This window comes from Hippocampus bargibanti, linkage group LG09 (genome assembly GCF_051943395.1).
Source record: "Hippocampus bargibanti isolate YZ-2025 linkage group LG09, ASM5194339v1, whole genome shotgun sequence".
Lineage (NCBI taxonomy): Eukaryota > Metazoa > Chordata > Actinopteri > Syngnathiformes > Syngnathidae > Hippocampus > Hippocampus bargibanti.
In genome coordinates this window covers 19,994,441-20,018,799 of record NC_142742.1, presented here as the reverse complement: position 1 = coordinate 20,018,799, position 24,359 = coordinate 19,994,441, and the positions used below count along the sequence as shown (strand labels likewise).

Sequence of the window (24,359 nt, the reverse complement as noted above, 5' to 3'; positions counted from 1 at the left end):
GACTGACTGTACTTTATTTCTGCAAAAGCACTGACCATGAATTCCGACCGTGGAGAGAAAAAAAGTCCTTTCTCTCTACTCGCTGAAGAAGAAGTCAACTGCCTCATCAGTTCGCACTCAAAGTTGCAAGAACACAGGAGCGAGAGGAGAAGGAGAGAATGAGAAATGGTAAGGGTGTCACGTTTAATCGTCTTGCTTTCCCAGAGAATGTGGGATATAGATGCCCCGGCTGAACAGTGGAATTGAGATTTCTTCTCACTGGTAAAATTATACTGAAAGAGTCAGACTTGTTTCGCTGGATAAAGTCACCATCTGAAAGTTCATCTACAATAACATCCAGAAAGACCATTAAAACGGTTTGTGTTCAGCACTAGCTAGCCGGCGACAAAGAAGCTCATTAGGGTTTGCATCTTCGTTCATTGATTATTCTTGTCAATGTAATTTCCAATTACAAATAAATATGATGTAAATACACCAAGTACATTTTTAATAGTTATTTTCAGTCAAGCGCGTGGCTGATAAGGATTTTCTTTACTTCAAATTCCAATAATGCCGGACAAAAGTAGGCAAACTTGGTCAACGCAGAGACGTTCCAGTGAATAATTGTTCTCTTAACATAATTTCGTCTTCACAATAAAATAACAGAAAAAAATGTTAGGAAAATGGAAACCATCCTTAAATCTATTGATGCTGCTGATTATGTGTATGGCTCCTGTGGATCCAGACTCAACTGCATGCGGTCAGCCACAAGTGGAGGCCCACATTCTTGCACCGCCATTGGACTGAAAGTGTTCAAACATTTTTGTGTTACCACCAGATCATTTATACTATGAATTATGTTTGTCTTTTGGTTACATGTTTTTATCCAAATTATTGCAAAATTGCCATGGTTAACCTGCTGTTAATCTCAAATTAATAAATTAAATTCATTTTTATCCATTTATCAATGGACAACAAAAATATATTAATATGTGGATTTTTAATCAAAATGTCATTCAAGTAATGTATCTTTTAATGTGTTACAGTAGAATTTTTATGCCTCTATGTGACAGTAGCATTTCATGTTGGATGTTGTTGCAGTAAGCTTTCCCAAAGTCATTGTCAAATTAAGTTTTCAATTCATTAAAAACATGAAGCAATTTGTTGACAAGATGGACTGATCGTTTAGACCAGAGACAAATAGTTCCCAGTACTCAAAAATATATTTCTTATACTAATTATTGCAATATGGTGTCATAGTGACACATTGTTTTACGTATTATATGTTTTTTACTTTTTTTGTCATTTGTGGCACAGCTTTTCGGCAAATGAGACAGAAATGTGACATGAGTTGAATAAAATATGCCTCATGTCGAAAGAGAAGTTGACTTGAAGTCACTCCACAAGAACAGACGGGCATAATGTGTCTCTTGGTTCTCAAGAGGGCTGGGGAGTTGCCTATTAAGACCCCTTTGAGTGCCGGAGCAGACCAAACAAGCAGAAAAGAAGAAAAAAAATATTATCGTGACAGATTATGGAAATTAGGTATGGTTTTTGGAGTCATGCCATTTTCTTTCTTACTAATGAAGAGGAAAACCTTGAGCAAGGCAGAGAATTATCAACTGCTTGAGATCATTAACGTCTCTCCTGCTGTGTCTATGTACATATGGGTTTGAATGCAAATTTTACAAATGAATTCAACTAATTAAAAATCCTCTACAGCCATAATTTGAATTCAATGGCACATCTTTTAATTTTACTGGTGCATTTGATCTCATTATCTTGTGTGTAATATTGTCTGTCTAATATGTGTTGGTACAATATTTCATACCTTTAGGATATTTGTAATTTCAGTCATCCGAACCGGAGGTTGCAGGGTGAGAATTGTATTACAGTACTTTTTATTTTTGGAACACGTTTATTATTTTTGCTATTTTTGAGTTAGATTCCGGCTACGGCCTTCCTCTATGAAGTTTGCGTCTTTTGTTTGGAGTATTTGTTGAGTGCAATTAAAATAAAAAAGGTCACAAATTATTGAACAGTTGAGAAAGCTAAACAATAATTCCCATCATTATTTGCCCTCCAGTCTTCTGTGTGGCCATGCAGTAATACCAAATGAAATACATTTGAAATAACCCCTTGAAAGGTCATGCATACCATTCATTGACAGACACATTTTTTTCAATCGCCAAAGTTTTATAAGACGAACGGGTAGTTTTAATGTTTTCACTCTCTTTCTCGGTCTCTCTCTCCCTCCCTCTCTCCCTCCCTCTCTCTCTCCCTCTCTCTCTCTCTCTCTCTCTCTTTCTCTCTCTCTCTCTCTCTCTCTCTCTCTCTCTCTCTCTCTCTCTCTCTCTCTCTCTTTCTCTCTCTCTTCCATTTTTTCTTCCATTTGTTCTCAACTTGGACTTGTGATAGGTGTCTAGTATTGTTTCAGTGTCTTGACAAAACTGTTTTGATTTATCATTGTTGTATCTCATCGCCATTTGACAGCTCTCCATAAGACATTGTGGGCTGGGAGAACCGTATTTACTATTTTCAGTCACAGGATTCTCACCACAAAATGAAGTGCAAAGACACTCAAAAATTGTGTCCAAGGTCTTTACAAAACAATAGAGGCTGTTGCTCAAAAAGGTGGTGAATCGGTTGAACATCAAGAACAAATTCCCTCTCACATGCATGGACTCAAACTTACATCTCAACTAGCATACAGCTGAGCCTCCTAAACACAAATTGTGTGCCATATAAATGCTGCCTACATCTGAATTATAGAGTATATGCGGATCACTACACTGAAGGTTGGGGCATAGAGTGCATTCCTGTAAAACGAAATCAAGGCACAATGGCCTGTGGAAATGTGCATTCAAGCACTGCTAGTCCCGTTGACGAAATTGAAAAGGCACAACGTGCATTCAAAACAACACAAACAACTAAATGAAAGTACTCAACACATGGAAAAAAAGCCAAATCTATGTTTACACTTCTATTACCATTTGCAACGGAATCATTGTACTGTAGCCTCACAACATCAACAATGAGTGTGCTGCGTACCATTTCTTATGTTCATCACAGCGCAGCCACAACAAAACTGGTTAACCCCAAAGCCTGGTACACAAATAAGGACATTGGGCTGGACATATTTAGTTTTATTGAAATAACGCTTCTTGGTTCATCAGTCCTGACGCTTCTTTGTTTATCAGTCCAGGCGCTTCTGTGATTGGCTGCGTTCCATAACTGTTCATTGAGTCAAATGATGAGAGTACAGCAGTACTTGTCACGTCACTTGAGGCTCGAGGGCTGGGCTCGAGTGACGAAAGGAAAGCGGGGAGTGTGGATCCAAAATACACGGCGAGACAGATACTCGTATACAAAAGTCTTTACTGAGGCACGCATGAAAAAATGACAGCAGGATGAGGTGAGTGAGGGAGATCGGTGACAGCTGATCTGACGGCACGGAAGTAACAGGGTGGCTTTCAGAATACTCCGACGGCGACTGTATAGCGCGATCGGTAGATATAGTCAGAAGGCACAATCAAGGGAATGACAATCAGCTGTGGGGACCCAGGTGCGTGATGATGGGAGGGGCCGTCTCCCGGGAGCTGCGGAGAAGGTGACAGGAGGGGGGGGCGCGCCCAGGACGGCGACGAGATGTGACAGTACTCTGCTGTACATTTTTGGTCATAAATGTGACAAAAAAAAAATATTGTTGAATTAATTAAATGAATTAATGTTATTTTTCTGACACGATTATTGGGACAAATCCACTCTTCACGCACCCCAGATAGAAAAAAGGAAAATCTGGACAAGTGCAGTCCGTGTATTGCTATATGCGCCTTCGATGAATAGGTTTCTTCAACCGTCATCTGTACAACTTTGAAGGTGTCAGACGTTTCGCGCCTCATCCGAAGAGCTTTGTCACCAAACTAAAGTTGTGCTGGTAACACTGGCCCTATATCTATCCCTAATGGACAAGGGTGGCAAAGACAGGCCTCTGCACTGATAGGTCTGTGCTCTAAGGTTGGGGGAGCAGTAGACTCCTCCTTGAAGCTAATCTGATTCCTTCTTTTGTCTATCTGATTACTCTAATGTACTATGCCTGACTCTGATTGCCACATTAGCTATAGTATCACCTCATTAGCATGACTAAGCCTGCGTGGTAACAGCCTCAAAAGTCTGTTCGAAGTTCGAAATTAAACCTTAGACCACCATGGGGATTTAGTGAAGGATTTTGCTGTTTTCCAAAAATGTATTCTTTTATTGCTTCTATTATTATATGTGCTTTTTATTTACTAGGTGGCAAAGGCAAGGTTCCTTTTGCCACTGATTTCATGCGGTGTGGAGAGATTTATTTTACTTTTTGTTAAACACTGGACTCTCTGAAATTGCATTGTTTTGGACAACCTCATATTGCCCTCACAATATGCTTGATAAATGTCATTGGCTCTGCAAATTTGTTCCGATGCCAGGTCTTTGTACAGTAATGTGTCATCACAAAGCCTTCAGCTGCTCTGCCCCCAAACTTTGGAAGTCACTTGTTCCCAACATTTGTAACATCGATTCTCTTCCCACCTTCAAGTCCCATCTCAAAACCCACCTATTTAAAATTGCATTTTCTGTGTAGCTATCTGTCTTGTTTCTATTTATAATTATATTTTATTTATTGCATTGTATTTGTGATTATATTTTATTGATTGTATTACCTATGCTTGTCTGTGACTGTAGAGTGTCCTTGAGAGCGTTGAATTGCGCTTGAAAATGTACTGTATTATTATTATAAATAATAATAATAATAATACATTTAATTTACAAGCGCCTTTCTGAACACTCAAGGACATTTTACAACAAAGACAGCACACAAACAGTAAAATCATGCATAAAACAATAAATGATAAAACAGCATAATAAATTAGACCATGTAAGCAAGTTTAAACAGGTGGGTTTTCAGGTGAGATTTGAAAGTAGGAAGGGAGTCAATGTTGCGGATGTTGGGTGGAAGTGAGTTCCAGAGTTTAGGAGCGGAGCGGCTGACAGCTCTGCACCCCATCGTTGTGAGACGGGCAGAGGGCGTGTAGAGGTGGAGGGAGGAAGAGGATCTGAGGGCCCGAGAAGGAACGGAGATTTGAATTAGGTCAGACAGATAGGGGGGGGGCAAGGTTATGGATGGCTTTAAACGTAAACAGAAGTATATTGAATTCAATACGGAGTTTAACAGGGAGCCAGTGGAGCTGTTGGAGGACAGGGGTGATGTGGTGAAATGAGGGTTTTTTTGTGATGATCCGGGCTGAGGAATTTTGGACTAGTTGGAGTTTATGTAGACATTTTTGATTGACCCCGAAAAGAAGTGAATTACAATAATCGATACGGGAGGTGACGAGACTGTGGACGAGGATAGCAGTGGTGTGAGGGGTGAGAGAAGGACGGAGACGATTGATATTGCGGAGGTGAAAATATGCAGACCGGGTTATGTTATTTATGTGGGAGTGAAAAGATAGTGCGCTATCAAGGATGACACCCAGGCTCTTAACCTGAGGGGCGGGGGACACGGTAGAATTGTCAATGGTGAGAGAGAAACTGTTAGCTTTGTGAAGGGTGGATTTTGTACCGACAAGGAGAAGTTCAGTTTTTTCGCTGTTTAGTTTGAGAAAGTTATGAGAAAACCAGGATTTGATTTCTGAGAGGCAAAGTGTAAGGGATGCAGGTGGAAGAGAGGCGTCGGGTTTACTGGAGAGGTAGAGCTGGGTGTCATCCGCGAAGCAGTGAAAATGAATTCCAAATTTGCGGATGATATCACCAAGAGGAAGAAGGTATATAATAAAGAGAAGGGGCCCCAGGACAGAACCTTGGGGCACACCAGAAGACACAGGGGAGGACCGTGAAGTGAATGAGGTAATTTGGATAAACTGTGAGCGGCCAGTGAGGTAGGAGTCAAACCAACTAAGTGGGGTGTGTGTCACGCCGAGAGTGGAGAGTCGGTTGAGCAGGATGGGTGAGAAATTGTGTCAAAGGCCGCAGATAGATCAAGAAGGATGAGAATAGAGAGGGAGCCGGTATCTGCTGCTATGAGAAGGTCGTTCGTGATTTTTATGAGGGCTGATTCAGTGCTGTGGCGGGGACGGAAACCAGACTGGAATTGTTCGTAGAGGTTATTGTGAGTGAGGTGAGAGTGGAGTTGACAGGCGACGGTTTTTTCGAGAATTTTAGCGATAAATGGAAGATGCGAAATTGGACGTAGGTTATTGAAATCATTGGGATCTGAACCAAGTTTTTTCAGGATTGGCGTTACAGCTGCGGTTTTGAGAGGGACAGGAACAATTCCAGTGGACAGTGAGGAGTGAATAATAGCTGAAATAAAAGGGAGGAGAGCGGGTAGACAAGATTTGATGAGGACAGTAGGGAGGGGGTCAAGTTGACAGGTGGAATTCTTGGACTTGGTGATGAGGTCAGAAAGTAAGGAGGGATGAGGGAGTTCAAAAGACGACAGGAGTTGATAGGGAGTAGGAAGGTTGGGGGAGGGGAGGGATACAGAGGAGCCGAGGTGCTGGTGGATCTTGTTGATCTTTTCAGTGAAAAACAGAAGTAGTGCGTTGCAGGTGTCTGAGGAGTGAAAGTGTGGGGGGAGAGAGATAGGGGGTTGAATGATTTTGTTGTATAGGGAAAACAGAGTCCGTGAATTCCCACTGTTTGAATCAATCAGTCCAGAATAGTATTCCGATTTTGCGCGTGTGATAGAGTCCTTGTAGTGGGTGAGGTGAGCTGTGTACATGTCCTGGTGGGTGGTGAGGCCGGTCTTTCTGTAAAGTCTTTCCAGCTGCCGAGTTTTCGCCTTGGTGGAGCGGAGTTGGGCGGTGAACCAAGGGGCGGATCGAGTGAATTGGACTGACCGGGATTTTACAGGAGCAAGGGTGTTGAGCATGTTTGCAAGGTCCGTGTTGTATTGGGAAACAAGTTCATCAGGGGGGAGTTGTAGTCCGGATTGAGGTTGGCAGCCATTGCAGTGAGGGTGACAGTGTCAATGTGTTGGATGTTCCGATAAGCGATGATGCGCGGTGGCTTGGGGAGAGAGAGTGTGATGGGAACGTTAAATGAGACGAGAAATGGTCCGTTACAGGCAGTTCGTTTGCTGTGCAGTTGGCGGGGGTAAAACCACAGCAGCATATTAAGTCCAGGTTATGCCCTTTTATATGCATGCGTGGGGAAATCAGAGAATTGGTGTAAGCCAAAACTCTCCAATGAGGAAATAAAGTCTTTGGTGAGGGGATGGGTGGAATTGTCAATGTGTATGTTGAAGTCCCCAAGGATAATAATGCACAAGTTAAGAGTTTGAGCATGTTTCCTGTATGGACATATTTGTAATCATATTTTGTGACCTGAAGTCATTTTGATGCTACATTTTCTGCATTTAAATCCTGCTCCATATTCTCCACTATGTCATTTACTGTAGATACCTAAATCTTTAATATACTTACTGTAGATATGTAAATATTTAATATAGTTAACCATGCCAAAACAAACATGCACTTTGAGAATAATGTATGGTGAGTTTAATTTGATTCTCATGTACTTCTTGCCAGCCTTAACTGCCAAAAAGCTATCGAACAATTTGCATCATGAATCCCACAGACCTTTTCGGGAATGTGTCTAAATGTGCAGATGGAGCCAATGGCTGCAAACATGTGCTAATGGTTTAATATATGGGTTTTCCACAAGCCTAAGCAGAAAGGTGTTGGCAGGTCATGCCCCAGCTATAAACGTAATAATCTTTATGAATATTGCTGGTATATCGATCTCTCTGTAATCTTGGGAGCAGGATTATATTGGGCCTTGTAACACAATATCCAACAGGGTAGACATTCTACTAAGAAGACCATGATCTACACAGTATGCAACACTTTTCAAACTGAGAAACAATTATATTTTACTCTCAATGCAGATTGCAGATACATCACATCTGAATAAGCACAGCTCAGTGCATGTCACTATTCTTCATGGCTCAAGTCTCCCTAGATTTCCCACGTGATTATCCAACACTCCTTTTAAAGTGACAGTGATCATTCATTACGCATTTATGAGACAGTATTCACTACACCAGTCATAGTATTGTTCACCTGGTTACATATGTTCAAAGGAAAACCTCCCTAATGACATTGTGAAAATTGACACAAAAAAGGTGGTTGGAAAGAATGATTAATTAAGGAATAGTTGGCATTTTTTTAACATGCCCACAATGTGAGTGGTGTAAAATATAGTGGAAGTGGCTGATGGTCACGTGCACCTAATATTCCGGAAATTGCAGAAGTCATCATGGAAATTTTGAGCCATGCCTTGTCTGGTGCCTCACCGAGAACCTGTTTTCCCTGGGTGACCCAAAGAGAGCCACAAAGCCTCGGCAATGTACCTTTCAGTATTGAATATATAGCTAAACCTCTTCCTACTGTAAGGCGACAGCATCCAAAGAGGCGGTCAGAATCAGTTTAAATCAGAGTTATACAACATTAAATTACAAACACAAGAGCAAATAAATTGGGTGAAACGCTTTTCTTTTGACTAATTGCGAAATGTATTTCAAATCCATACTATCATGCATGGCACGTTTACAGACCACACTTTAACCACAATTACATAGTACAATAGCATTACCATACTTGCTTGCTGTCACTCTCCACGTGAGGTATAAGTCATGTGTCTCGCTCTCCCTATTAAGCTAATTCAAGGCTTTGCCGAGTGACAGGCTGTAAATCCTCAGCTTAAAAGCACTACATGGTAGACAGGGGTAATGAGGTGAATCTTCTTTGTAATGCTCCAAAAATAGTTACCTCTGCTCCCAATATGACGACAATTCAATGACCTCACATTGCTGGTTAACAAAAAAATGGGACAAGAGATCAATGGATGGATAGATAAATCCACAAAGCAAAATACTGTAGGCCAGCCTTCAGGAGACACATCTGCCTATTAAGCCCATTCCTTCTGTTGGCTCTGGTCAGAAGTTAACACTTGAGCTTTATATCTCACCAGATCTGGCCTGTAAAAAGTTTATCAATCAACGGCTTCCTCCAAAAAGTGTCAACACGGGGCAAACAGAACTGTATGCTTCAACTACTTAATTTTACAATGGGCATCAGAGGTTATTGACCAAAAACTATCTAGTATTAACTTTCTGGTCTGTTCTGTTTTTACAAGACTCATCATGTTCAGGAGTGGGAGAAGCAACGTGTAGTACGAGAAAAAGTGTATGGTAATGACGGTGAGTGTGATGTTACCTTTGCGGAGAACATATTCCAGGACGACTCGACAAGAAAACACTGGTAATTCAGTCTCAACTCCCACGATTGCCCCGAGGATCTCCAAATTCCCCAAATGGAAGTTCAACTGGGAATGCCAATTTTGTCTCAATCCTCATTTTCTAATCTAACTCACAAATCTCGTTTGGAGTTATAAAAGGTTGATGTGTAAACACACGACAATCCAAAACCACATTAAAAAAATGTTTTGAAATAGAGGGATTGCAATTTCGGCAAATCTTTCTCCTTTTGTATACAGTATGTGCATATGGACCCCAAGTAGCAAGCAGGGAGCTTTGTTGACACACACTAAGCTGCTCAACGGCCTTTCACTGGCATCCTAACCTATTTATATTAAGAAGGTAAAGAGTGGCGGCCTGTTTCCAAGAATAGTGGCCTCTTTTCAAGAGCAAAATCTAAACAAAGGAGCAATTGGTTCTTGCTTGAGGAAATGACAAATTTCCAACTGCAGCATGTCGTATGGCTGTGCTTACAGGTGTTTTAGGGGTTGGTAGTTTTGATTTAGTTTTTTTTTTCTTTCCTGTACAAATAATAATAATAATAATAATAATAATAATAATAATAATAATAATAATAATAATAATAATTAATAATAATAATAATAATACATATCATTTATAAGCACCTTTCAAAACTCTCAAGGACACTTTACAGCCACAGGATATTTTTTTGCAGTAATGATTCAACCTTGAACATCCATACAAACAAAGTGCTTTATGATTAATTTTCTGAGCCTATATGTCTGACTCTTTCTTAGCCTGTTCATGCCACTCAAAATGTTACCATACAGCCTCGGAATGTGTATCTCATTTTATTATTAAAATATTTAAAATGTATACTTTGTGATTTAACAGTATATTGGTTAAAATGCTTTTTAGCAGTCGTGAGTGGTGTTAAATTTTCAGACAGATTGTTCACTAAACTAATTTGATAATCACATCTACCAGCCAAACCCAATAATTATTATCATTACAGTTACCATATTTGTTTGTGAATAGTCATGTACAACAGCACAATTTGAACAATAAAAAGTTACAGTAATATAAAAAAATCAACTGTGTGTTATGATGCTTGGTTTTGCTTGACACACATTGTATTTGTGCAAAATCAGGCTTTGGTAATTGGTCAGATGTACACAAGCTACGGATTGCATCGTTTTTGGCATGAACACAAATTACTTCATCCACTGCCAATTAAAGTTGCTCCTCTCTTTTCATGCTGTCCCACTGACATCTCTCAAGGGTCTCTGTGGGGGGTAAACTATACAGTGATCAGTGCGTGATCAGTTCTTGGCCGGTTTATCAACAGAAAATGTAAGCCAGCGTCCAAATTAAATACGCTGAGCTGGTGAAAAGCGTTGGCGATCTATATGGCCACAGACCTTATGTGCTGTAACAATACCAACCCCGGACAGTTCACACCTGACCTCCTAGCTGTGCACTGGCCAGTGGGATAGTTTTAAAAGTATAATAAGAGCAATGCAACTACTACTAAACTACTTAGTTTATTAATTAAGAATAATAAGGTGTTTAATGAATTGATGCCTGCTGTTTTCATATTCATGGATGTGGGCTGATCTAATTTTTCTAATTGCACCTAACTTTTGTCAGTCCTCAGTTTACATGCTAGCATCACTCAGCAAAAATGCTATGCAGGAGGGAGGTCATTGGTAAGAGGAGATATTTTGGGGTAATGAGTCTGATAAAGATGACGAAACAGCATTGCCGTGTGTCACAAATGTACGGTCTGCTTATTTTTTTATCTTACCATGAATGCTCACTTTATGTTTTTAGTTAGATTAAGTTAAAAACAATAATCAACACTGTCTGTTCATAACTTTGCAGATTTAAAGATGACCGTGTTTGGCCTAACCCACGGACGTGCACTCTCTCCTTCCCTTGGTGCATAGGGTGCATATTTAGAATACCGAATGTCCATTGAACGACGGAGGAAGCTCCTCGATGATCAATGAATATGAGAAGCTCAGAACATTGATATTAAGAAACATGAGATGTGCCCAGTGACATCTATATCCTGTACATGTCGGTGAGGCTCATATTCTGGCTGCATGTGCCCTGATTTAAATAATAAAAATTGAGCCTGTCCCTAGACTTACAGTAGATGTTCCAAGAGGCATAACTTTAGACCTGTCGGGAACCTATGGTTCACGAGCCATATATGGCTCTTTTAATGATTGCATGTGGCTCGCCGATAAAACTAAATACTGTCCATATTCTGGCCTTTTTGCTGTTCTTTTCCTGTTTGGGGCGGCAGTTTGCAGAAAGCACAATTTAGATTGGATGATACTGACCTCTGGCCGTTGATGTTGTAACAGGTAAACACCCCTCTTTAAATAAACATGACGAGTAAAGAAAACTTTGTTGGAGAGAAAAAGTTCTGCCGTAATTCTAATTTGGAATGAAACAATGCCATCGATGAAACAGTCGAATATCAGTGGCACTATGACAAGCCTCATGCTAACGTTAGCATCAATATACTTCTGTGAGAGACAGCAGAAAGCAAGTATGCAAGTTAATGAGCAGTGTGCAGGCTAGCTAGCAGTAGCTTTGCCTATGGACCCGGCAAGTTGACTTTCATTGCGATGGTTGGCTGGATTTTTTTTACCAATCATGAGGAAGGGAAAACTATTCATATTAATGGTGAGTATTATCACAAAGTTATTTTAAATAATATTCTGTATTCTGACATTTTGTTGAAATCACGTGTGTGAGTGTGTGAGTGTGCGTGGATCTCATTGAAAAACATTTCTAAATATTTTACTTTTATGGCTCTCTTAGTCAAAAAGGTTCCCGACTCCTGCTTTAGAGCTACCAAATTGTCTTAGAACATCCTCGCTATGTCGCAAAGTGGCCTGCCAAACCACCACACCATGCAAATCAGGATATGTCAGCTTTTCTGCATGGGCCCATTTCCAAAAATCAAGCCATAGGTGGGTTGTATTTCAAAATAAATCCCTGGTACAGACATCGTATGCTGGCAGTCCTCATCAATTAGCAATTCCTTTTTTTTGTTAAAAACCTTGGACATTCATACCCATCTAGTGTTGGGCTCTTTCACCAATCACCTTATATCCCACCCACATGCCCTGCTCCATTTAAGTCTAAGAGCAACCAATCTTAAAACCAGAATAAGGTTATCATGTGGCGCGAGGAGATAAATATTGTATGTTTAAAGAAGAGAAAAATATGTAAAACCAAGGTTGCTAATGAGAGTACTGTTAGGTACACAATGAAATAAAATGGTCAGAGTGTCGTTCTGATTGTATGAGGTCAGCACATTGAACAAGAAAAAGCCTGCCTTGGCCATGTGGAAGAAGAATAGCCACTTGGATGGCAACACCATTTAGGAAAATCACAAAACATGATATTGGCGCATCTCCAGAGAAAATGATATTTATTTTATGAGGGTATGTTGTAAGGTGAACTTGGAATGATATTGGCATATTTTGGGATCCAGTGTGTGTGGGTTATTTAAGGTTTTAACGATTAATCTAGCAAATGAAAAAAAAATCTTGGGGGGATATCGACCGTTTGAAAAATGTTTCTACAGTGGGACCTTGGCTTACGAACTTAATTGGTTCCCAGACAGAGTGTGTAAGGCGAAAAGTGTGTGTCCCAAAAATTAATTCCCCATAGGAAACCATTAAAATTAGAATAATGCGTTCCCAGGTCCACATAAAATATAATTTTATACTTTCTAATTTTCTAAGCCTTAAAACTACAGAAAATATACGTTATGTATGTGTAGTAAATGTGCTATAGATGACAAGGTTTCTTCAGCCGTCATCTGTACAAATTTGAAGGTTTCGGACGTTTCGCCTCCTATCCAAGAGGCTTCGTCAGTTCGCTGACGAAGCCTCTTGGATAGGAGGCGAAACGCTGAAGAAACATTCTCATCGATGGCTCTCTTAGTCAAAAAGGTTCCCGACCCCTGCTTTAGAGCTACCAAATTGTCTGACTGAGAGCTTACACAGACGTAAATGTGCTATAGTATTGAAATAAACTGTACTGTACAATAAAGTTATTTTATTTACCTTTGTGATGGTCGTTAATGGCTTGATGGAACAGAGTGTCCGGTTTCCTCAGCATTAAACACTTGATGAGGAACATCGGCTTCTTTCACCATCTTGAGGAATGATTCCTAGTAGGTGCTTTCTCGGTGACAATTGTATCTAGTTCTTCATCAATTGTGATCTGTTTAGCTGGGTTGATAGCTTTTGGCATCAAGTGTAGAGATGATTTGTGCGGGTTATTTGCGGAGCCTCATTGATGGGATATTTTAACCTTCCAGTCTACACTTCCAGTCAAAGTTGAAACGAGTCAAAATTTCACTGTTTTCTATCCATTTTCTAAACTTTTTTATGTTTTCTTTTTTTTTTTCACTTTTATTTTTTTGGTTTAAAACTCTGTCATCTCCCTTTCGTTTGTGTGTGTGTGTTTGTTTTCTCTCACTCTCTCACTGTCTCCTTAATGTTTAACCCCCCCACTGCTGGGTTCTTGACCAATCACATGGCTTTAACCGAAGACGCCATATTTTTTTTGGAGAACGGCCTCACTCGCTCTCTGTTTGTAACCCCATCCCCCACTGCTGCGTTCTTGACCAATCACGTGGCTTTAACCGAAAACTGGGATAGAGAAATAAATTCAGTCGGCTACCATTTTGTTTTTAGAAGAACAGGCTCGTTCGCGAACGACACATCACTCATTGTGGCAGCTCAGTGTGTATCCCGAAAAATAGTTCGTATGCCAAGGTAAAATTTTCATAAATGTAACGTGCGTAAACCGAAAAGTTCACAAGCCAAGGGATTCGTAAACCGAGGTCTCACTGTATCTGCAAAGGGGCACTGTTCTTCACCCCTATGGAAATCAAGTCGTAGAATGAAAAAATGTGCGTAAAAAGAAGACAGTCACATTTAAGTCACATTTCCATTCGAATCTTAAATGACACCATAGGTATGTTTTAAAAATCAGTCAATTAAAGAATGTTAATCACCACTGAAGGCACAATGAGGGGATTGAGTTGACATAACCATTGAGAAGCGGAGGTCATCTGAACAATTAATTGGGACTTTTGTTCAGATTCCGCTTAATAATGTACCCAGACACAGGAGGAGAGTCTCATACATAGTGCACGATCCTCTAAAACAAAACTAGCAATAATAAGCTAAACAGTAGCAGAGTGACTACTGCTCGACAAAGGCACAAAAGAGCACAAATTCTCTAAAGGGCAACACATTTGGTTGTGTGCATGACTGCGACCATTGTCACCCACAGTAAAATGAGACTGACTCCAACTCACCTGTGACCCTAATGAGGAAAAGAGATAGTGATATAGAAAATGGCTGTATGAAAGTACAAATTTAAATAAGTCACTACTAAAAAAATCCCACAAGACATGCTGGGATGCCGTTAAAATAAAAACTCACTTGCATAATATTCTGGGACCTGCAGATGGACTGATTTCAAGGATTGTTAAAACATAATGTGCAAAAAAATGTTTTCGACAGACTACGGCGCTCAGTAGTAATTCGAGTCTGCAAAGTAGTAAAGCACGTCATTAGATGATAACTAGTTTAGTGTTCATTACAGTGTAAAATATGCTGCAATCAAACCCCTTCCTTTTCCTGCAGCGCACTTCTCTATTTTACATTCTTATTTTACATCACAGAGCTATGCATGCTTTTATCAGACATTGTGGATTGTTAATCTATTTTTAACCTGTACATGCATAAATAATGTCAGTACATACGGATTTTTTTCTTTTGTTTTTTATTTTATTCGTATTTAGCAAGAAAAAAAATCACCTTGGATGGTATCACACATAAGGGTCCATTGTAGTGTTTGATGCACAACTGGGACATTAGGATGAATTCAAAAAAGAGAAAACAACATTTGGATGTCTGTCCACTCTTGTAACCGCAGTCCCTGAGAGGATGAAAAAAAGGGTGAAGACGTTAAGAGAAACAATACTACATTATAACAAACCAGTAGGAAAATAGCCCCAAAAAAGAAGACTAAAATTATTCACTTCTCGTGTTTCATTTATTATTTAAACTACAGTGCCAGATTTGGAGCGCTTTGGAAATGCTGTTTGGTTGAGACGATTTTGCCCCCCCCCAAAAAAAAACTCCAACATAAAAACACACCTACGCAAATACTTTCTGAGTTTGAACAAACCTGATGTTTTGCTCTAAGGATAAAGACAAATCATCTTGCAAATACTGAATCGAAGCAATGAGCAGCACTGAGGGTACATATAATTTGTTTGGAGGTCTGACTCACATGTTACACAATCACCAAGTGGCACTCTTAGCTTACAAGCTCATCCCATTGTTGCACTAGCACACATTTCTATAATCCTGTATCACCTACTAGGGAACTAGGAATCCTTGACTTGACCTCTACACTGGAAACCAAAAGGATGTACTACTGTATTTCGCTTCTAACTTGCATTCCACAAGCACATGAGATCAGTGCTGAATTAAACATAAACCAGTGATCTTTGGTAGAGGCAATGCCAAGCAGCAAATTTCTGGCCAGCGATGTGTGTATCCTCCCAAGGCTCAGCTCTTTCAGCCATATTTCTTTCAACTTCAATTTGACATCTGCTGATGTTAATAAGGCTCATAAGCAACCATAAACAAGCAAGGCTAAAGAGCTCAAGTAAAAATCACAAAGTGCATTTTCTCCAGGGATCTCTTATTCACAAATTAAGGAATAAGAAATGGCTGCATGTTCCATGATGCATGTTATTATTTTTTTTCACATATCACACACGAACATGTAACATTCAGATATGAGATGATTATCTGACCTGCAGGAGAGTTTTGTAAGTATAACAATTGTAGGATTGCGCAAGGTACAGTACATCTCATTAAAGTGACTTGAAATGACCTTTGTGGACACGTTCGTGCGAGCCACACTGGGGCCTATTTTAAAGATTGAGATAAAAAGATCGTATCAGTATAAGAAATATGTAATGTAGGGTTCGTCTGTGTAAGCTCTCAGTCATACAGGAGTGGTCCATCGATAAAGAAGTACAGATGACGGCTGAAGAAACCTTTTCAGTAATGTAGGGTTCGTCTGTGTAAGCTCTCAGCCGTACAGGAGTGGAGTTAGCGAAATAACATAGATGGTTTGAAAGGGGAGTAAGAGAAGTGATTTTCATAAAACAACTAAATCCTTCATTAAACCGGTTTGGTGGGGTGAGGTTCAATTCGGATCATTCATACAATAGCCTGCTTGGGCAACATAGGATTAGTAATACTGATGAGGTGATACCGGTCGAAGTGGGGCAATCAGGCCAGTCGTTAGTCAGAACGATAGGAACTATCAGTGGAGCAGCTGCAGGGAGTAGTTCTCCCCCCAACCTGAGAACAGGGACCTATCATAGCAGAGTCCGGCACTGCCATGTCTGGACAGTATGGATATATAAATAGGGCCCAAACTACCAGTAACGAAACGTCAGACACCTTCAAAGAAGTAATTTAGGATTGTTCACGCTGCTCATCAGAAATCATAACCAAGCATTATGTGTGGATTAAGTAACTCTATGTGATGGTTTGCAATCTTAGGCATGTCATGATCTGGTTGGCGACCAACGGGTGGCGCTGTCGGCCCCACCTGCAGCTGCACAGGTGCCGGTCGTTTCCAATCAGTCAACCTCAAAAGGACACCTGGCACGACCATTCGGTGTCGGGTAATTGTTAAATGTCATTGTATGCTGTTGAACGGCGGACTTTTAATCTTGGTTTTCTTTTGATATTTTGTATTTTTTCCATTCAGATGATATTGATGTTTTACATTTCGTTCCTGCTGACTTTATTTTAATACAATTTCTCAAATACAACCTCCTGCTCCCTCCTGCCTGCTTTTTGGGATCCACACCCGCGATCACCACATTGCAAACCGTGACAGAATTACCCGACCAACCATCGGATCCCGCAGGTACAACCGACCCGTCTCATTTCCACCCTGTGCCTGGCAACGCTACGTCCACGTTAGCCCACGCCTCGTCGAGTTTGAATTGCGTCACTCGACGAGCCGTAACGTCCACGTTAACGTCCGGCCGAGACCTCCTTCCAGATGGCCTTCCAGGGTGACAATGGCAGTGCACGCCCACGTCCAGCCACGCTGTCGTCGTGCATGTTTGAATTGAGTCACATCCACTACGAGCCGTGCAACGTCCGCGTCCACGTAAGTCCGAGACCCCACTCGTCGCTGGATCCCGAAGCGGCTAAGGACTGGTCTCGTTTCCCCGGTGCCGGGCGGTTTGCGTCCACGTTAGCCCACGCCTCGTCGAGTTTGATTTGCGTCACTCAACGAGCCGTAACGTCCACGCCAACGTACGGTCCAGACCCGTTCCCATACGGCCGTCCAGGGTGCCACTCTGCGCCTGTCAGTGTTACGTCCACGCCGCCCCATGCGTCGTCGCGTGAACGTGCGAGAAGGATCGCACTCACGCCACGACGATCCGTGCCGCGTGCCGTTCCCATCAGGCCGCCGCCCATCATATACTGGAGAGGCAACGATTACCGTCTCCACCATCGTTTCCAGGCGAGTTGGACATTTTGGGAGACTGTTGGGACTTCTGGAAGCAGTCCCTTGAAGGGGGGCTACTGTCATGATCTGGTTGGCGACCAACGGGTGGCGCTGTCGGCCCCGCCTGCACCTGCACAGGGGCTGGTCCTTTCCAATCAGTCACACTCAAAAGGACACCTGGCACAACCATTCGGTGTCGGGTAATTGTTAAATGTCATTGTATGCTGTTGAACACATTGTATGCTGTTGGATGCAATTGTATGCATTGTGTGCAGTGCATGTGTTTGTTTAATCTTGGCGGATTTTTAATCTTGGTTTTCTTTTGATACTTTGTATTTTTTCCATTCAGATGATTTTGATGTTTTACATTTGGTTCCTGCTGACTTTATTTTAATACAATTTCTCAAATACAACCTCCTGCTCCCTCCTGCCTGCTTTTTGGGATCCGCACCCGCCATCACCACCTTGCAAACCGTGACAAGGCAGTATCTGTCTGAAAATTTGGCTCTGCTACAGATTTGGTCAAAACACGTATGCCAAATCATATTTTCCCATTGAAATGAATGAAAGTACAATTACATAATCTGTTTCAGACCATGAAAACATACAAACATTGTTTCTAACATTAAAAAAAATTGCAACTGTATTGTGTTTGAAAAAAAAAAAACACTCATACTACTAAGGACTACCACAACGTATTTCCTTTCCTCTTGCTATCATAACTTTGCTGCCGTGAAATGTAAATTTCTCCACTGTGAGACAAATAAAGATACATCCAATCGAATCCAAAGCTTGATGCTGCCATAAATATCATTTGTGGTTGGGAAGGTTGTGGCCAAGTGATGAGTGGTTCCTTAATTGCTCCAAACCTGATGTCAGGCATTCACACCAAAAATTGTGTCTCATCAGACCTCATTATTATCTCATCTCATCTCATTTTCCGTACCGCTTATTCCTCATTAGGGTCGCGGGGGTTGCTGGAGCCTATCTCAGCTGTCTTCGGGCACGAGGCGGGGGACACCCTGAATTGGTTGCCAGCCAATCGCAGGGCACACAAAGACATACAACAGTCACTCTCACACTCACACCTAGGGACAATTTGGAGTGGTCAATCTGCCTGCCATGCATGTTTTTGGAGTGTGGGAGGAAACCGGAGGACCCGGAGAAAACCCACGCGGGTCCGGGGAGAACATGCAAACTCCACACAGGGAGGCCGGACCGGGACGCGAACCGGCGACCTCTGCACTGTGAAGCCGGTGTGCTAACCACTCGACTACCGGGCCGCCCCCTCACTATTATGTCTCTCATAATTTCAGAGTACTTTAGGTGTATTTGGTTGAACACCAGTTTGTCCGGTGCCTCTATACTGCGAAGGGGCTTCAGTCTTGCTACCCAACCACACAGGTGATGGACTGGATTGCTGCAGTATTTTTTATCTTTATGGAGGGTGAAATTCTTTCACCAGAAGAGTTCTAGAAACCAGAGAGTAGGCATTGGGTTCTTGGTCACCTCCCTGACTAAGACCTTGATTGCGTTATAGATGGGTGGCCAGCTCTTAGAAAAGCCCCGGCGATTCATAAATTCAATCATACTTACGGAAAATGAAGTCCACTGTACGTATTGGGGCTATTTTATTTTTCTCTGCACCTTTTCCCAGATGCTCCCAGAATGCTCAGACATGCATAGTCAACTGTGTTCCTCTCCAAATCATGCCCAATCAAATGAACTTACCACTCCAATTAAGCTTTATTAATCAAAGGCTGTGAATGCTTATGTACATGTAATTTCTTTATTTTTATTTGGAATTACTCTGAAATGAAATGAATTTAATTAGTTGTGGAGCTTGCGCACAAGAAATATAATTAATCATAACATTTGTTTTTCGGGATTTTCAACATTGTAATTTTATTTCTATTTTTTTCAAGTTGATTTGTTTGGATTTCTTAAAATCAATACAATCACCAGTGAATATCCAAACTAATCAAAACAAATCAGTTAAGACATATGAATTGGGTTGAAATATAGCAGACTGTGGATGAACCAAAAATTGAAAAAAATATTTCAGTGTTTATATACGTGTTTATATACGTCAATGCAACCCGTTAGTCTACTACATAAATTGAAAATGAGTACAAATAATGAGGACAATAGAATGAGACAACGTGTAGCCACAACTCACTGTTGATTAAAAAAAAAAAAAACATAAAAGGCAAACAAAAATGTGAATGATGTGTAATGATTGTACAACTTGAGGCTCTCAATTCATTGACTCCACTCAGGTACACCTTATAACTACAGTATAAGCGCGACCCTATGTTGCAACATGAGCTTTTATTCCTTCACCCAAGAGGCAATCACAGAAGACGTTTCTTTATGAGCTCATAATCCTGAAACGTTAAGCAAAGGCAGTCAACTATTTCCTGGGAGCTTGTTAAACGTGAGCTGCCACGTCAATTATTTTACAGTGTCGAATCAATTTTATAACACAGTGGCGGGAAAATAAGAATTCAATTAAACAGTTATTTTCCGATTGACGTTGACCATAAACTGTATTTTCAAACAAGACCCAAGCTGGGGCCATATGGGTGATACTGTATATTCTGGCAACCAACCATTTTACTGTGTTTTCTACTGTCGGCCCCGCCTGCACCTGCACAGGGGCTGGTCCTTTCCAATCAGTCACACTCAAAAGGACACCTGGCACAACCATTCGGTGTCGGGTAATTGTTAAATGTCATTGTATGCTGTTGAACACATTGTATGCTGTTGGATGCAATTGTATGCATTGTGTGCAGTGCATGTGTTTGTTTAATCTTGGCGGATTTTTAATCTTGGTTTTCTTTTGATACTTTGTATTTTTTCCATTCAGATGATTTTGATGTTTTACATTTGGTTCCTGCTGACTTTATTTTAATACAATTTCTCAAATACAACCTCCTGCTCCCTCCTGCCTGCTTTTTGGGATCCGCACCCGCCATCACCACCTTGCAAACCGTGACAAGGCAGTATCTGTCTGAAAATTTGGCTCTGCTACAGATTTGGTCAAAACACGTATGCCAAATAATATTTTCCCATTGAAATGAATGAAAGTACAATTACATAATCTGTTTCAGACCATGAAAACATTGTTTCTAACATTAAAAAAAAATTGCAACTGTATTGTGTTTGAAAAAAAACCACTCATACTACTAAGGACTACCACAACGTATTTCCTTTCCTCTTGCTATCATAACTTTGCTGCCGTGAAATGTAAATTTCTCCACTGTGAGACAAATAAAGATACATCCAATCGAATCCAAAGCTTGATGCTGCCATAAATATCATTTGTGGTTGGGAAGGTTGTGGCCAAGTGATGAGTGGTTCCTTAATTGCTCCAAACCTGATGTCAGGCATTCACACCAAAAATTGTGTCTCATCAGACCTCATTATTATCTCATCTCATCTCATTTTCCGTACCGCTTATTCCTCATTAGGGTCGCGGGGGTTGCTGGAGCCTATCTCAGCTGTCTTCGGGCACGAGGCGGGGGACACCCTGAATTGGTTGCCAGCCAATCGCAGGGCACACAAAGACATACAACAGTCACTCTCACACTCACACCTAGGGACAATTTGGAGTGGTCAATCTGCCTGCCATGCATGTTTTTGGAGTGTGGGAGGAAACCGGAGGACCCGGAGAAAACCCACGCGGGTCCGGGGAGAACATGCAAACTCCACACAGGGAGGCCGGACCGGGACGCGAACCGGCGACCTCTGCACTGTGAAGCCGGTGTGCTAACCACTCGACTACCGGGCCGCCCCCTCATTATTATGTCTCTCATAATTTCAGAGTACTTTAGGTGTATTTGGTCGAACACCAGTTTGTCCGGTGCCTCTATACTGCGAAAGGGCTTCAGTCTTGCTACCCAACCACACAGGTGATGGACTGGATTGCTGCAGTATTTTTTATCTTTATGGAGGGTGAAATTCTTTCACCAGAAGAGTTCTAGAAACCAGAGAGTAGGCATTGGGTTCTTGGTCACCTCCCTGACTAAGACCTTGATTGCGTTATAGATGGGTGGCCAGCTCTTAGAAAAGCCCCGGCGATTCATAAATTCAATCATACTTACGGAAAATGAAGTCCACTGTACGTATTGGGGCTATTTTATTTTTCTCTGCACCTTTTCCCAGATGCTCCCAGAATGCTCAGACATGCATAGTCAACTGTGTTCCTCTCCAAATCATGCCCAATCAAATGAACTTACCACTCCAATTAAGCTATATTAATCAAAGGCTGTGAATGCTTATGTACATGTAATTTCTTTATTTTTATTTGGAATTACTCTGAAATGAAATGAATTTAATTAGTTGTGGAGCTTGCGCACAAGAAATATAATTAATCATAACATTTGTTTTTCGGGATTTTCATCATTGTAATTTTATTTCTATTTTTTTCAAGTTGATTTGTTTGGATTTCTTAAAATCAATACCATCAACAATTGGGTTGAAAAACAGCAGACTGTGGATGAACCAAAAATTGAAAAAAATATTTCAGTGTTTATATACGTCACATTGTGTAGGGGTAATGCAACCTGTTAGTCTACTACATAAATTGAAAATGAGTACAAATAATGAGGACAATAGAATGAGACAACGTGTAGCCACAACTCACTGTTGCTTAAAAAAAACAACATAAAAGGCAAACAAAAATGTGAATGATGTGTAATGATTGTACAACTTGAGGCTCTCAATTCATTGACTCCACTCAGGTACACCTTATAACTACAGTATAAGCGCGACCCTATGTTGCAACATGAGCTTTTATTCCTTCACCCAAGAGGCAATCACAGAAGACGTTTCTTTATGAGCTCATAATCCTGAAACGTTAAGCAAAGGCAGTCAACTATTTCCTGGGAGCTTGTTAAACGTGAGCTGCCACGTCAATTATTTTACAGTGTCGAATCAATTTTATAACACAGTGGCGGGAAAATAAGAATTCAATTAAACAGTTATTTTCCGATTGACGTTGACCATAAACTGTATTTTCAAACAAGACCCAAGCTGGGGCCATATGGGTGATACTGTATATTCCGGCAACCAACCATTTTACTGTGTTTTCTATCAATTGATGATAAAAACCTTCAAGTCAGTTCAACGGACAATGTCCTTGACACTCAGTGTCACAACTTGAGCCAATGGTCATGAAAAAAAATAAATTGCTTTCAAAGAATGAGAGGAGGTTATGAACCAATCCCTTCATGAATAAGGAATGATATGAGGTCAATTTTATACACTCAGAGTGGCTTCACCATTGTTTTTGCTACATGTTTTCCCAATCCAAAAAGTCTAATTATTTATAAGAGCTTGCGTGCAGGCCATGATAACTGACCTGGCAATTACATTTATTACACCAAATGTCAACAATACAAACACTGACAACATGTGCGTTTGTAAACCATCACAAAATGAATGGAAGAAAATTAGCTGTCCTCATTTAACTGATAGAACCGGGCTACGTCGGCACGGAAGGTGTGTGACGTGATGTACCAGTAGGTATGCATTGGAAGGAGACGTCACACACCTTGACAAATGGAGGTGCATCGACAATCAATTGGAAACAAGACAATGCAGTTCATGCAGGCGTCTGTCGAGGCAGAGACATTTGGCACCTGAAAAATCAATAAGTGAATCAGTGCTCTTGGCCCTTAATGGCTAACATTGGCTGGACTTTCCTTTTGAGATCATGCACGGATTGTAAACACAACTAGGCATTACTTCCGATTCCACATATATTACCCCAGGAACGAATAGCACCACAAATGCAACCGTGATTAGATCTGGATAACACTTGGCTTGGTATGATCAATTCCAGTTCCTTGAACTGCCTCCAAGTTGTGATGTTGTCAAAGAGGACATGAAGGTCGCTGGTTTGATATTAGAAAATAACACCTAATTCAAATGATCAGCTCTTTTAAATAAGCCAGGTATGTGATCTGACCTTCTGTTATAATAATAATAATAATAATAATAATAATAATAATAATAATAATAATAATAATAATAATAATAATATGTTTAATTTCTAAGCGCTTTTCAAAATTCTCAAGGACACTTTACAGTCACAGGATTTTTTTTTGCGTGCGGGTGAGCAGGGGCAGCCATTCGCGCCAGTGTTCACTCTGCTCGGAAGTAACACAGCAGTAAAGTTATGATGACACATCCTATTGCTGTATTTATTCGTGAAATACTGCACAACAAAGATTTCTGGTAAAAAAAATAACCCTCAGTGCTTATGTGATTTACTGCATTTGTATAACTGCATATATAGTTTGGCAGAAATTGGGATAAAAACAAGATGGTTCTCCTTCAGTTAACTGCATGTGGGTTTTGTGCAGTCCTCAGGTTGAGGTGAACAGGCATATTTCATTGAAGACTCCGGTCTCTATTTTATTAAAAACAAAATTTGCCACATGTAGATTTTTTTATTCAGGTGCAAACCTTGTTTAGCTGCTATGGGAATTTGGCAGACCTTCTGTCTTCA

At 40.7% G+C, this 24,359-nt stretch overlaps 1 protein-coding gene across 2 annotated transcripts in view; it reads right to left on the bottom strand.

The window, feature by feature from the left end:
* LOC148893917 (leucine-rich repeat and fibronectin type-III domain-containing protein 2) overlaps positions 1 to 24,359 on the bottom strand; it is a 171,763-nt gene that overhangs the window by 107,796 nt on the left and 39,608 nt on the right. The window contains exon 1 of one of the 2 annotated variants that reach the window (XM_089004845.1): positions 9,240 to 9,352. The exons of the other annotated variant lie outside the window; for it this stretch is intronic. The gene's annotated coding sequence lies outside the window, so the exon portion shown is untranslated. Of the gene's footprint in view, positions 1 to 9,239; positions 9,353 to 24,359 lie in introns of those variants that run through there. 2 annotated transcript variants of the gene reach the window in all.